The sequence below is a fragment of the Thunnus thynnus genome, chromosome 5 (assembly GCF_963924715.1).
Source record: "Thunnus thynnus chromosome 5, fThuThy2.1, whole genome shotgun sequence".
Classification (NCBI taxonomy): Eukaryota; Metazoa; Chordata; class Actinopteri; order Scombriformes; family Scombridae; genus Thunnus; species Thunnus thynnus.
The window spans coordinates 11,794,243-11,808,727 of record NC_089521.1 but is presented as its reverse complement, the minus strand read 5'-3'; the positions used below and the strand labels follow the sequence as shown (position 1 = coordinate 11,808,727).

Here is a 14,485-nt window from a genome sequence, read left to right as displayed (position 1 = left end):
ATTGAACTTCTTATCAGACTTTTCTTCTTTTTTTTTTCTCCTCTGTTTGCTGAATTTACTTTGAAATCAGTTCCCTCCAGATAGTCCTGGCACCGCTCATCATGTGTTGGAGAGTCCGTCCTGTTTGTTTTAAAATCGGACTGACTTACTGGCACTCATACAGCGGGCTATTGTGCTAAGTAGAAAGGGTAAGATGATTTAGGTTAGGCTCTCTGGCAGCCGGAGCAGAAAGGATCTGGTTCCCCTCTCTTGTGGTTGTGGGGTTAGCTAGCCTGAGTCTGCCTTAACTGCTGTATAAAGTCTAAATATAACTTTCTGGTTCTCTAAGGAGCTTTTTGATGGTGAGGGTAAAATTGTAGCTTTAACTAACGCGCACACACACATACACACACATACGCTCACCACAGCTGCATTCGATTAGGCCTTGCTGTGATTCAGAACTTTGTTTACACTTCACTGCTACTCTTAGTATGAATAACAGCCTTCCCTCTATACGTGTGCGTGTGCGTGTGTGTGTGTGTGTGTCAAATGTATTTTCTGCGGCTCCACATGTGTTATATACTGTAGGCTTTGGTAAAACACACACAGGAGCCTTATATTCTGTTTTCCCCCAGTCATGATCAAGGCAGGGGAGGGACCTGGAGCTCATTAAGACAAAATGGGCCGTCACGTCTATTTTTAGCATTTCCTCTCCCTCGGCGTCTTTGTCAGCCAATCAGACGGCTCGGTGGTGATGTTATACGGCTTGATTGATGTGTTTTTTTTGAAGGCACACCCATCTGAACAGGTCCTCGTTGACCTCGGCCCAGGCCAGCCCCCCGTCCCCTGGGCTCCGGTGTTTCAGCTTTCAACAGTAGCATTGTGTGCAGAAGAAACTGGCTGCCAGGACTCCGTCAAACAGTGTCAGCTCTAATGTTGATCATCCTGTTTAAAGTGGGGCGATTGAACAATCTGTCATCGTATGACGTAGAGTCAAATAAAATGGACTTGACCTTCATTTCTCAGCCTGGCTATTATGTTCTTGAGCAGTCTGAAGCAAAGACTTGATGTTTTATACTCGATTGAACTTCAAAAGAAGCAGGATATACCTCACGAAGTGCTTCTGAGAGTCAACAAATTCAACAGTTGGGTGTATATTTAGCCTAAAAATGCATTAATAATCAGTAAAGAAGAATATTAGAAGAATTTTGTCTGATCACATGCTTGTAAACACACCATATAAAATTATTTGGCATCTTTTTTAAGAAGTCTACTTAAAATAAAAATCAAAGATATAGCTTTTGACCTTCCAGGTACTCTATGGCAATGGAAAGGGGATAATATTGTTTCATATATGTTGTGAGTTGTGACACTGTGTTTTAATCTCATGTGTTTGCTGCTTGTTAACAGATTAAGCAGTCAGGTCAGGATTTAAGAGTGTAGTTCTGTGGTGCAACGTAGAGACTGGTGAAAATACTGTGAATTCTTTATCTGACAATAAATAAATAAAAATGTAAATGTGGCCCTACAAGGCAGAAAATAGTTTTTCCTCTTTCCTATTCCGATCAGTTTTGCATGAATTAAAGTGCAGCTGAAACAAAGTAATCAAGCTTTGTAGTTTGACCTTCTTGGTTTACATTGTTGTCCTTGTGACACCAGTGAAAGTTATCTAAAGATCCCCTTTACTGTTATGCATGTACATTGTCATGTGAACGCATTCGCACAAACACACACACACACATACTTTCACAGGGTCGATTTTCCAGCTTCTCTTCCAACACAACAGCCCTGAGGCAGAAACAGTACCACAGTTGAATCCCGGGTCAAGTTCTTATTCAGCTCTAGTCAATTTTTCTGCCTTTGCTTTTTCTCTTTCTCCCCCCTACAATAACGTCAAAAGTTTAAGTTGTGGTAGTCATTTCACCATACAGAATTGCAGCGTGAAACAGAAAATCAAATTTTCTTCTTAGTTATGAGGTTGAATGTTTCTGTACCCGTATGATGTATTGTTGATGTGTTGCTGGAAAGCAGGCACATTCAGACCTGGAGGCTCAGTCACATTGCTCACAGTGGATCAGTTGGTACATTTAATTTGTGCTGTGGAACAATAGTTCTGACTGTCTCATCATACTGTGTGTGTGTGTGTGTGTGTGTGTGTGTTGTTATTAGCGGAGCAGGCCATACTGTTTGCCATTAGGCTATCTTTGGCAGGCCTGGCTGCTTCCACAGAGCAGAGACATGCAGCTCAACAAGGACACACTTTTCTCCACCAACCAACCCCCTCAGCCCAGCAGACTTCCTCTCGCGTGGCTGCCCGTCACTCAGACGGGCCTGAATTGAATTGAGCTAATATGCTACGGCATTTGAACAAAGTTTAGTCAATGTGTTGGGCTGTAGCTACAATTAGCGCATAGAAATCTCATGTAATCATTATCTATTAAAAGCCTTCGCCTGAAGGAGTTGGATAGCATTATTTCCTGTGGCGCTTGCAATGTACAATAGAGCTTCTCTGTCATTCTGGCTGGAGGAAAAAGCCTAGACATTTAACTAAACAAGTTCAGCCATTCATTTTAAAATGAAGATTTGATGGTCTGTTGAAATTCTACTTCTAAGAAAGGACTCTAGGAAAAATATTGATCTGCTAAATTTTAAATCTGTATAAACCAGTTCTTGTTACTGTTGAACCCCCCTAAACTAAACTTGTGTTTATCATACTTCACTCCACCCAAACCAATGGGGCGTGCAGTCCAAAATCAACCAGCAGGATTCAGCGGAGCTTGCTGCACTCAAACTGTAGACACTGATAGACAAAGACCAACTTCCACAAGTAAGCTTTGAAGTTATTTTGTCACCGAATTTCCGTCACCAGTTCTAAACAATCTCTCATGATATCAGTCTTTGGTGGATACCCAGAAATAAAATCATGTCTTTTCCTCTGATTTGAGCTTGAATGAGTTTTTCTGTCTGTTTTTATGGCAGACAATCTTAAACAGATAAACCTTGTTCGAGGTGTCTGAGTTTGTGTGTAAAACGGCACTAGATCCAGTGAGGACATAAGTGTTACATTAGACTCAGATGGAGGGACACTGGCTGGTCAGTCTTGACTTGACTGACTGTCCTTCTCTGCTTTCACCTGCCCTCCAGTCACTGCGGAGAGCAGACCTCACACACAGGGCCAGTTGCATAACACAGACACTGTGTTTGTGTGTGTGTATGTGTGTGTGTGTGTTTTCAGGAGCAGCCTCGTCCTGCTGGCTCAGGAGAAGGAGAAAAGAGATGGCCTTGCACTAACCTCACCTCCGCATTTAGATCCACACAGTCAGCACACATGCACACGCAGACGCGCACACGCCTAAACAAACACACTAGACCTCTGTGCAGCTTCTTTGTTACTGAAACAACTTAATTTTGTTTTTCATCAGCTGAAAACCAAACAAAAAAAAAAAAGATGGTAAACAGATTCAGAGAGGTGACTCTGAATACGCCCTGTATCGCAATTCATGTTGAAAGCATCCTATCTGTACTGATCAGACAAATATTACATGCAGTGTAGCAGAGTAAGAGTTGTCTGTGTGTGGCAACAGGTGCCCTGTAGGCATGGAAAAACTCATTACAGCTGCTTGGTGGCCCCATTGGCAAGTGGATAATGGCTTCATTGTGTTTGGCTCAGTTTGTTGGTCGGTCAGGTGGCAGGAAAAGAGTTAGACAGAATTCAGTATGAAAACAACAGGCCTGCCTGGAGCTGTCTCTGTGCTGTGAAGGTGGCAGAGAAAGTGGTTGTAACAGTTGTTGCAGCAGCCCACGGCTTCTCTGCACCGCCTCTGGGAACAAGAGGCCCATTTCAAGTGAGACAGGAAGTGCCTGGGCGCCTCACTTCCTGTTTATGGAGTTTGTCCCAGGCGAGAGTGAGAGGGAGGGGTGGTCTGGTGCAGTCTAATTGAATAGAGAAGGTGGTGGTGAGTCGGTAAGTCTTCCGTATTCACTCCCTGTCTTGAACTAAAACACACACACACACACACACACTTGCCTGCATAGCTGTGTAATTGCCTCTGTGCTGCAGTGCCTTTGGCAGCTGTGCCCCCTCATTTGTTTCAGTTATCTACCATCTGACATGGCGCTGTTACCAAGGATAGACTGACGAGGAAGATGAGAAAAAATGGACAAGAAAAGTTTTAAGTGGCCTCCAGAGATGCAACTGTATTATGTGCAGATTGTCAGATTTCACACCTGAGCAGCACAGCTGGATCCACGTCATGTTCAGATTCATGCGTCACACGCACACATCGAACTCTGTCCTTGTGAGACTATATTTAATCAGGGAGTAGCTGTGGTGAGGAGGCTGCTCGGGAGCGAGCAGAGATGCTGCAGAGTGCTGACTCCAGCATATTCTGAGCTGACGTCTGTTACATTTATTATGTTCACTTACAGCGCTCGGAGGCTGTGGGCCAAACATTGACTAACCTTAAATACCCTTTTCTGTATCATTGGCTCCTCTGCCATCCTGTTATGTGTTTTAGTCGAAGCATTTTTTTTAAGTCTTTTGTGCTGCAGACAGATGTGCACACAGCACCAGCAGCCTCTCATCCTCCTCGTAAAGGGATGATGTCACCGCATAAGCTCATCATCCCAGGTGGGAGCCAGTTACTTCTCTACTCCCAGCCAATCAGAGGCATGTTTACACCTGAATCCCCTCGCCCAGGAGACACACACTCAAGCACACACATACTGAACTTTATAGCGTTCAGGGCTGCTGATCTCATCTGCTCATAAAAGGATCGGATTAGATTGTTCTCACCCCAGCTCATCCTTTACCACAGGATGTGATGCATCTGCGGAGGGTGGAGGAAAAATGTGAACGCCAGCGCTCGTCAGTAAACCGGCGACGCGCTGCAGCAGTGGAGGGGCTTGCGTCCCTCCTCTCTCTCTTTCTCTCTCACTGCTCCAAGGACACCTATTGATTTGACCTTTCTAGTGTCTCCTTTCTATCTGTCTCTCTTTTATTTTCCCATTCTGACACCGACAGCAGCTGCCTCCGCCCACTTCCTTCCCTCCCTCATTGACACACCATCTGTAGACGACAGGCACGCTTTTTGTTCGGTGCCATATGTGTCAGTGAGGATGTATAAAAAAGGGAGAAAGAGTCAGTCTGTATGTACACATAACGGTATTGTTTTCCCTGTGTGAGGAATTGTGGTATGCATTTCCTCTCTGCCAGTCCGTGACAAAGGGCAGGGCTTCGTTGTGGTTTCACTGTCATCTCAGCAATGCCCTTAAGGAGCAAAACATGCGTGGCTTTGTCCAGGAATTTCCATAATGTTTGCTGCAATTTCTCTTTGTGTTCAAGTCCCCCCCACCCTCCCCACCCACCCCTAAGTCCAGCCCTTTCCTCTGTAGTGGCCGCTAAACAGGACGCCGTCGCCGTGTTTTACCACAACAACACATCCGGCACCTGTGCCGAACATGTACACACCGTGTTTTTCCTCCTGATTAGCCTCAAGAGACTAATATTTAGCGACACCCCTACATCATCTCCTGTCATAGCTAATTGCCAGAAAACAAGTCTTTGGGTGGGACACATCTTCTACTAAAAATAAAAAATAAAAATAAAAGCCCTCGGCACACATTTGTTGTCACCAGTCTGTGTTATGGGACTATGTGGTGGGCTAACCATCACTACCTCTTGTTTTTTGAGTTGTTGCTGTTGGCGGCAGTGTTGTTGTTGTTGTTGTTGTTGTTATGGGTAGATGAGAGGCGGTGCCGGTGGTTAAATCATGTTTCATGCCTGCCTTTCTTCCAAGAATCTTCCTTGGAGAGATCAGACTTCCTCTCTGGGCAGAAGAGGTGTTGCTTCTTGCCACACACTCGCATTAACGTAGGTGCTCCGTACACCTCTAAGCCGATTAGAGGTTGAATTGCACACAGAGGCACGCGCGCGCACTTTACCAGAACTTCCTACAGGCAGCACTGACTCGCTCATATTTTCCACCAGCTTGGTTTTTGGTTTCTTAATCTGTTGGCTTCCTTCACTTTTTTTTTTTGGGTGTGACCACTTCCTACACCTTGATCCACTCCCTGGGTTAATCAGACTCACACAATGGACCAGAGTTTCCTCTGCTGTCAGATGGTGGCGAGATCTCGTCTAGTCATCAGCGGGTGGGGTTGAATTTCATTTTGTTTCTTTTTTTTTTGCTTTTCCTTTTGGTTTTCTGGGTAAACTAACACCCTCCAACACTAAAGCAGTTTTTATTTTCTTGTCTTTTTAATCTGTTATTCTCGCTGAGTCATCACTCTTTGAATAGAAATGAATGGACAATGAAGGCACATGTTTTAAAATGGGTAAAAGATAATAAGTGAGTGTACTTGATCATAATTTTGTGAATGTGTAAGCAGCACTAATGAATTTTTCAAACGCACCACTCAGGGGTGGCGTGTGTTTGTGTGTGTTTGTGTGTGTTTGTGTGTGTTTGTGTGTGTGGGCAGGGAGGTACTGGCTGTACTCTTCTCTGAAAATGTCCTTGTTCTCTGTGTTTGACCGTGCGGTTGTTGTGATAAGCAGAGCAGCAGATGTGTGCTGGCTGTTTAGACACTCAGAGACCTTCTGCTGCTGCGATGACTCCAGTGATGCTGCCCGAGATAGATAAGCTACTGTACAAAACACACTGACTGATACATAATGTTCGCACACTCACATCTGTGGAGAACAGCATTAGAGACAAGAGTGTAACTGTGCAGGGACGTGAGTGTTTTCTCAGAAACTCACGTCATTCGGAGAGCTGAAGATTCAAAGGAAGTCTGACGTTGGAAGGAGGCCAACACAGGAGATGAGCAACTTATCTGATGTTTCATCTTTGAGGATTTATCAGTTCATTAGCTGAAGAGGCAAATGAAAGTTAATCAAATGTCTTTTCTGTATGCAGATAGACAAAAGATTGTTTTTTATGTTATCATCCAGTCTGACCTTACAAGAAATTACTTTTAAGACAATGAATATTAATTATTGTACAGTATACTGTAAGCTAAACATTGTCAAAACCCTAAATACCAACATTTGAGCTGCTTGAGCTGAGCTGATTGATTAGTCGATCAGTCGATTGACTGTTTTGACAATCAAATAATCATTTTAGTAATTCTTTAAGCAAGAACTTTGCTGGTTGCAGCTTCTTGAATGTGAGAATTTAAAGCTTTTCTTTTTCATATGTACAAATTTAGCAATTAAAACATTTGAATTTAGTTGTTTTCAGAAACAAAACGTTATAAATGATTTAGTAGAATATCATTTAAATTGGAATTAGGCTTCTGTACTCTGAGAGGAAGCAAAAAGGAAGCATAAATCTCTACAACTTTCTGTTCCTCAGTAGCTCCAGCTCAGGGACTTTAGACCTGGTCAGTTCGTTCCATGATCTCAGGGTTAAAGAGCAAACAGGGTATCGGTCAGGGCAAAACAACAAATCAAACGCCAGCATTGCCGTTAGTTCACACGCCACACAGTCTGGTTGAGTTGTGCTCCGTGTCTGCCGAAGCAGGAAATGGAGACCTTTCCCTCGGGAACAGGGGTCCCCCAAACCTCTCCTTTTTATCTTTCATCCCTGTTTGTTATTGTTTGTATCTCTTCAGAGAATGTGGACTGGCTGCACAAGTTATGTAATATACCTAGAAACAGATTGGCGTGTGTTGAGAAGCGGACTAATGCGATTTGTGCCCTTGAGGCAACATGTTGATCCTATCAGGGGGTTTTTAAATCATTATCATATCTGCTGACGTGATGCCCTCTTTGGTGTAGATTCAGGGTGACGATTTTAAACATTTTTCACATATTTGCCTCGTTTGATTGGCCACGCTCCGTTTAAGCCGGAGAATGATATGTAGAATATGCCGACACAGTCACTCAAGCGGAGACGTCTTCTCAACATCGATCTGTCACTCATTCCCCGCTGCGGTGATTGGTTTGGTTCTTCTAACTTAAGTTTCTTCGTTAAAGGAACATTCTGTACATTTTAGACAGCTCGGCCATACTCTTTATGTTCAAATCTCTGTCAGTTCTGGGAACAGTAATAGGTTACATGCATTCACATTCCCCTTGGTAGGGAGTCTGTGACTAAATGCCCTCACTTAGGAGTTAATGAGCTGGATCGGGGCAGGCATGCACAGCCTTGGAGCAGAAAACAGAAAGCCACCCGAATTCTGTGCATGAACCCCACACCCTCCTCTTTATCTCTGCATCATTTGCTTTTAAGACTCACTAACAGTCCCTACAGAGCTGTTTTTGTGTGCTTTGGTCCTCCCCAAAAGCCTGCTCATGGCTTAACTGTGCTGTCACCTATTTTGTAGTTTGTAGTAGAGTGTTAGATGGGTTTGGGCGGCCCGCCGGAGCTGTTGTACAGTGTGAGTGTTTTACATTCTGTCAATCTGGTTTTGTTGTGTTTTTTTTTTCTTTTTTCTTTTCAGGACCATGAAAAGAGAGCTCTGTTCACCCTGAAGCCCCATCATGCTCCACCCCACATGCACACACATCCTGTGCAAACATGGGCGCTACCCCAATCCTTTTTCCCGCCACCTCCTCTTCTCTTCCTCCATCTATCCTGTATTCCATGACGATCTTTCTCCTCCTTTCAGCCCCCCTCCACCTCATTCTCTACCACTCCTACACACACACACACACACACACTGCCTCTTGTGCTCCTGAGCAAACAGTAGCATATGTTTGACCACAGCTCTCCCCCTTTTCTCCTTTACGCCTCTCCTTTACGTCACAAACTCCCCTCTCCTTGCCCCCAAACACCTCTCCTTGTTCAGTATTTTATTTTTTACTCTTTACCTTCTTTTATGTTCCACAAGCAGTAGAAAGTAAGTTTCACAGTCTTCAAAGGATGCAGACGTCTATAGCGTCAGCATAATCCTGGTTCAGTTTCAAGTGTCACAAAAAGTGCACACACACACACATCTTAGCATCCACACCCTTATCATAAAAACTGGAATGGAAAAGCGAAATGGAAAACTGTGTAGCTGTGAGGTTGTGTAAGTTTCAGACAGTGTCTGTACTCAGAGGCCTTATCCAAGGGTGGATACTGTACGTGGTGATATAGACTAGTCTCCGCTTTTTTATTTTACTCAATGGTACAAAAGACAACAGAGCTCTAATTGTGTCTACGCTGGCTGCTTTTCATCTATCAAAAAGTTTTATATTTGACTTCACTTAACTTATGTGAAAATTGAGCACACCTACATTTTTTGCCAGCAGGTGGCAGTGTTGCTGTTTTTGTGTGTGTGTGTGTGTGTGTGTGTGTGTGTGTAAAAGGAGGAATGTTCCTTTCTCACATGTCCAGCGCTACAGCCAAACCACCCCTACGCACTGCTGTGTTACACTGGAGGTGTATCTGTAGGTAATGTTATGGTTTGGTTCAGAAATGTTCTGAATTTTATCTGCAGTTGGGAATGTAGGCAGATCAGCAAATTTAGAGTGTGTGTGTGTGTGTGTGTGTGTGTGTGTGTGTGTGTGTGTGTATATGCGCCTCAGTGCCAAGGTTATCATATTCTTCCCAGGAAAAGCTGCATTCTTTTCCTTTCTGAGCTTTATTAGAGTTCTGGGAAGATGTGTAGTTTTTGGGAACCTTTTCTGTTTCCTCCAACAAAGCACAGAGTGTAACACATGCACAAACTTCTTTTTTATGTGCAAGTCTAATAACTCATATATCATTAGAGCTATCAGTTCAAATGCCATATACACAGAATATAAGGTGTACGTCTCTTTCTACCTCTCTATCTCGGAGGGGTGAGTTCTCTCGCCTCTCTCTTGTAGGACAGTGCAGTCTTTATCGGAGCGCAGCGCACCCACTTCCTCACACTGCCTTTGTGCCTCAGCCCCTTTTGTCATGTGATTAATCTCATGACACTGATGGAGTGACCCTGCCACAGACCTGCAGCCATTAGCAGGACAGAAAGCCTCATTACCATTCCCCTTTTACCTGCAGGCCTGAGGATAGAGTCACATTCTGGCCTTGCTATGAACACCTGTGATGCGGCGGCGTGTCACAGGTCATTCCACAGGTCAGCTAACTCACCTGCCCGTCTCCCACCTTGACCGCTAATCCGTGACCTCGCCGCTTCTGACAGTTCAATGACAATTATATCATAGCTGACCTTGTAACTGAGCCTCGGGGCGTACAGGTACGTGATTAAGTATCTGTGTGTGCGAGTGTGTGTGTGTGCGCGCTCTTACGCTTGACAGACAGGTGTTGACTGCCCAGGTGGCGAATTATGGGATAGATAGAGACTCTCCCCTGTTAAGGAATGTAGGGAGGAGGAGTGCAGCGGGCAGCCAGGGCATGCTGTGACAACCTCCCACTCTGAGCCAAACTCTTTCACTCCTCTCCGAGTTCTGCTATTAAACTCATTCACTCTCCTTTTTCTCTTCTGTTTTTCGCTTCCCTTCTCCTCTGTTGCCCTCTCTTCACCCCTTCTAACTTAATTATCTAACTCCTTCCTTCTCACTTCCGCCTCTTCTTCCATCGCCTTCTCCCATTTCATCCTTCTCTCCTCTTCATATTCCATTCTGGCCCATTCCCGCTGATATGATAGCGCTTAATCTAAGCAGTATCCATGGAGATGGTGATTTATAAACGTCTGGAACATGAGTCTGGTATTTCTCATCTCCTGTCTTCCATCTTGCTAAAGCCCTCTCTTCCTTCAGTCATAAACCAGTCAGAACATGGCCTCCCATCTTTCAAACATACTTGCTAACGTTCTTTCTGGAACTGCTCCAGAGCCAGAAAGTATGCAGAAACATTTTTAACATTTCGAAATCCAAACCATCTTGACTCCTAATTGGATTATGAACGCAGTGGCAATTAGGCAGCAAGTATTTTTTCGCTTTGTGCCATTTCTGCTGTGAAATGAAGCATAACGTTGAACCCTAATATGTTTGCTGTTGAAGTGCACGTCTACCTCCCAAACAAGATAAGCCAGCTCAAACCAAACTGAGCTACACCTCTTGCATCTCCTGCTCTTGACCTCCTTTAGTTCACATTTCATGTTGCTCTTTCTCCTCAGCTCTCCTCATCTCTTCTTTGTTTAGCCATGATGTGTGTGCAGAGAGCGATGGCATGTGTTTGCATGCAGCCCTTCCCCTACAGGAATGCAGAGCAAAGAGATCAAGCCAGGGAGAAAGAGAGCCCACAGGCAAAGAGAGAAAGAGACGGAGGCCTCAAGGCCTTAAAGGGAAAATTCACCACTGTGAATGTGATGATTTCTTAGAACTAGGTCACCTATGTAGTAGAAAGGTGCAATTATTTTTGTGCCCTATGACTAGAGAAAACTGAAAAAAAGGTTGTTTCCCCGTACCGCTCTTAAGGAGGAATCCTACAACAACCAGAATGCATTGCGAGAGTCCGGTCCAATCAGACTGACTGACTCTATTGGCATGTTTTGCTTTGTTTAGCAAAGACTGAGCAGCGTTATATCTCTTTACCGAGGCTTATTTTGATTTACAGAATGTTTTTCTTCATGGAGTCTGGATATATCGCACCAGTGTGCACCGGAGTCACTTATGTCGATCACTGCGAACTTACCGAGAGCTGCACGGCTACACACAAGCCAGAGCTGCCAATCGTTGTGTCTAATTGCACAGCGCAATATTCAGCCTCGTATCATGTAATTAGTTTCTTCCAAACATGCTGATATTTTTAGAGTATTTAGTAGTATGATATTTTAGTGTCTGCTCTTCCTTATTGCTGGCATAACATGGTAGGTGGAGTGTTTTAGGAGATCCACATTTGACAGTCCTTGAAGGCACCACTAAGGAAAACAAGGAAACATACTTTATAGTCTAAGGCAGATCTCCAAAGTCCACTGAGTGACGCATCATCTGGAAATGGCATTGATGTTTATTGCACTGTGTTTATACCTAAAGTGTCCTGCAGAGAGGAGGTGTGAATACTTTCTAGACAGATGATTTTTTAAAAAGTTGTGGTGAAAAGATTCACTTAAGAGCTGCAACGATTAGTCAATTAATTGATTAGTCAATCAACAGAAAAATAATTATGAATTAACTATGTTTATTATCGATTCATTATTCATTATTTTTTAAGAAAAAAATCTAAATGTTCTGATCCCAGTTTGGGTTATGGACTGTAATGGATGTCATCTTAGGCTTTGGGAGACAGTGATCAACATTTTCCACCATTTTTGGACATTTCATAGACCAAACATCTAATCTATTGAGAAAATAAAGGACCGATCATTGAAATAATCGTTAGTTGCAGCCCTCGTTGACTCCTGCTCACTTGCTACTTTGTCAAGTTTAAAAACGTCTCTTCCGATGCAGGTTTTGTTCGCACATGTACAGACTGACCACACGTACTCCAGTCCAGTTATCTGAGTTTTATAAATGTGGAGGGTAAAGGGGCGATGTTGCCTCTGAGACACTGATCTGTCTGTTACAGTTTCTGTGGTTAAATCACTGAATATAGACATTTGTTGGTACTTGCTTTAATTCCTTTTCTTTTTATAGGAGAAGATGTTGCAAGCAGATGATATATTTTAGTTATATGTACATTTTTCTCGCTGTTGCAGCAAACACAGAACTCTTTTTATCTGATGAGGATGTCGGTATTGCAGTCAGGTCGCTGGGTTCAGTGTGCGGAGTGTCTCCTGGCCCTGCTGACCTTTATCCGGGCCTATAGAAAACCCCCGGGCACTAAAGGCCTTCAGTCTGCACTGTTTTCTCTGGCTAAGACCTTACCTAAACACACTACACACTCCCACACACCCAGAACGCGACACCAACCGAAGGTCTTACAGAGCAACTTGGAACTGCTCGGATTTTTATTTATTCATTTTTGTTTTTTAACGTGGTTGGGCGCCTGACCCGTCTGTCACTTTGATCCAAGCCATGATTGGCTGGAGATTCGCTTTGGCTGCGTCGGGACTGAGCTGTTGCCAGGCCCCAAGGCGCATCTGCTGTGGTTGTGACTCATCAACTGCTGGCCTGGAATCAGTGTTTTCTTTGTCTCAAAAAGGTGGAATGTCCGCTGACTTTCAGACCCAACCTGTTGGGCCAGCCATGAAGGCCAATACGCTTCGCCTAAAATGTCCCACTCCATTTAAATAACTCTTTATGTTTCTGCGTTGTTGGTTTTTTAAATAATTTTACATATCCAACATTGCTTTCTTATATCAGTAGATGACTAAAACATCCGGCAGTTTTATTTTTAACATTCCAATATGACACATTTCTTTCAATATAGGACCGCCTCCCAACACGTCAACACTATAATGATTTGAATTACTTACATTTTTTCCCCAGCGCTGTCTTTGTTTTCCTTGTGTTATCAGTCGGTCTGATCAGCTATTGTTGTAGTTACTGTTATTTCTTCACTATCAGATTAAGGCTTAACGCATCCATCCGTCATGAGTCCGGTGACGTCACAGTGTTTCCATAAACCGCCTTTTATTTTTCTCCTCCCCTCTTTTTAACGAGTGATGTCTTTTCTAATTTGATCTGGGCCTTTGGGTGTCTGTGTCTCCGGGGTGGCTGTCTTTTGATGAGGTTTGCGTACTTAAAGCAGCTTGTTAGTTCTGATAAAAGGCAGACTACAAGTGGTGCAGTCTCTAGACATGAATGTCGTGCTGTAATCTAATCTGTCTTTTTCACATACGTCACAACTTCAGATTCTGCTTTCCTCTTCTTTCTTTTATGATTAAAAAGATCCATAATTCTCTCCAAAAGTTCTTATGTAACACTTTTATTGTAATTCCAAGTATGTCTCACCCGCAAACAAATTACTATGTAATCAAATGTAGTCTGTTTTATCTTGTATCTGTCTGCCAGTCATCCATTACAGCACACATCCTTTTTCTATTTAGAGCTGCCTGTGAAAGGTTGGGTATACGTTCGTGCCAATAATCCGTGCTCTGCAGCAACATCTGGTTTGGTTAGAGGCAGGTGGCAGATGAGTGACGCCATGTCTTGTCTGCGCAGAGGAAAGGAAGGTGACTGTGACGTTAGCGGAGAAGAAAGAGTAAACCTCTGTCCGCCAGACGATGGAATGCGGCCATTGGTTTCCATCCACGTCAGACATTGCGTAAGACCTCACTGAGGGGTCCAGTTTGTACAGCTTAGTGGCACCATTTTCTGTCTCCACCTGCTCTGACAAAGTACAGGTGTGACTGCATATTGCCTTTTTTAAACCAAAGAAAATGCTGCTTTAAGTTAAAAGCCACCTGCTCTTTATGCCTGATTCATTAAAGTACTTTGTCCAGATTAACTCAGCAGTGAATGCTGAGGCCCAGGCCAAGCACCAGTGATCCTGAATGGATGTCTTCTATTTTCGGTGACCGCACGGATCCAATAGTTAGAAGTAAATTAATGGAAAGTTCCCTGAGCACGGGATTTCCATTACAGCAGCAAACTGCTTTCTCTTGGGTGGTCACAAGTAGTGCTCGAGTATTGGATGTGTCTGCTAAAACAATATTACATTGCAGTCATTACCTAATTATTTATATACAGCAT

At 43.6% G+C, this 14,485-nt stretch overlaps 1 protein-coding gene across 3 annotated transcripts in view; it reads left to right on the top strand.

The window, feature by feature from the left end:
* mob2a (MOB kinase activator 2a) overlaps window positions 1–14,485 on the top strand; it is a 65,158-nt gene that overhangs the window by 31,303 nt on the left and 19,370 nt on the right. The window lies entirely within an intron of this gene.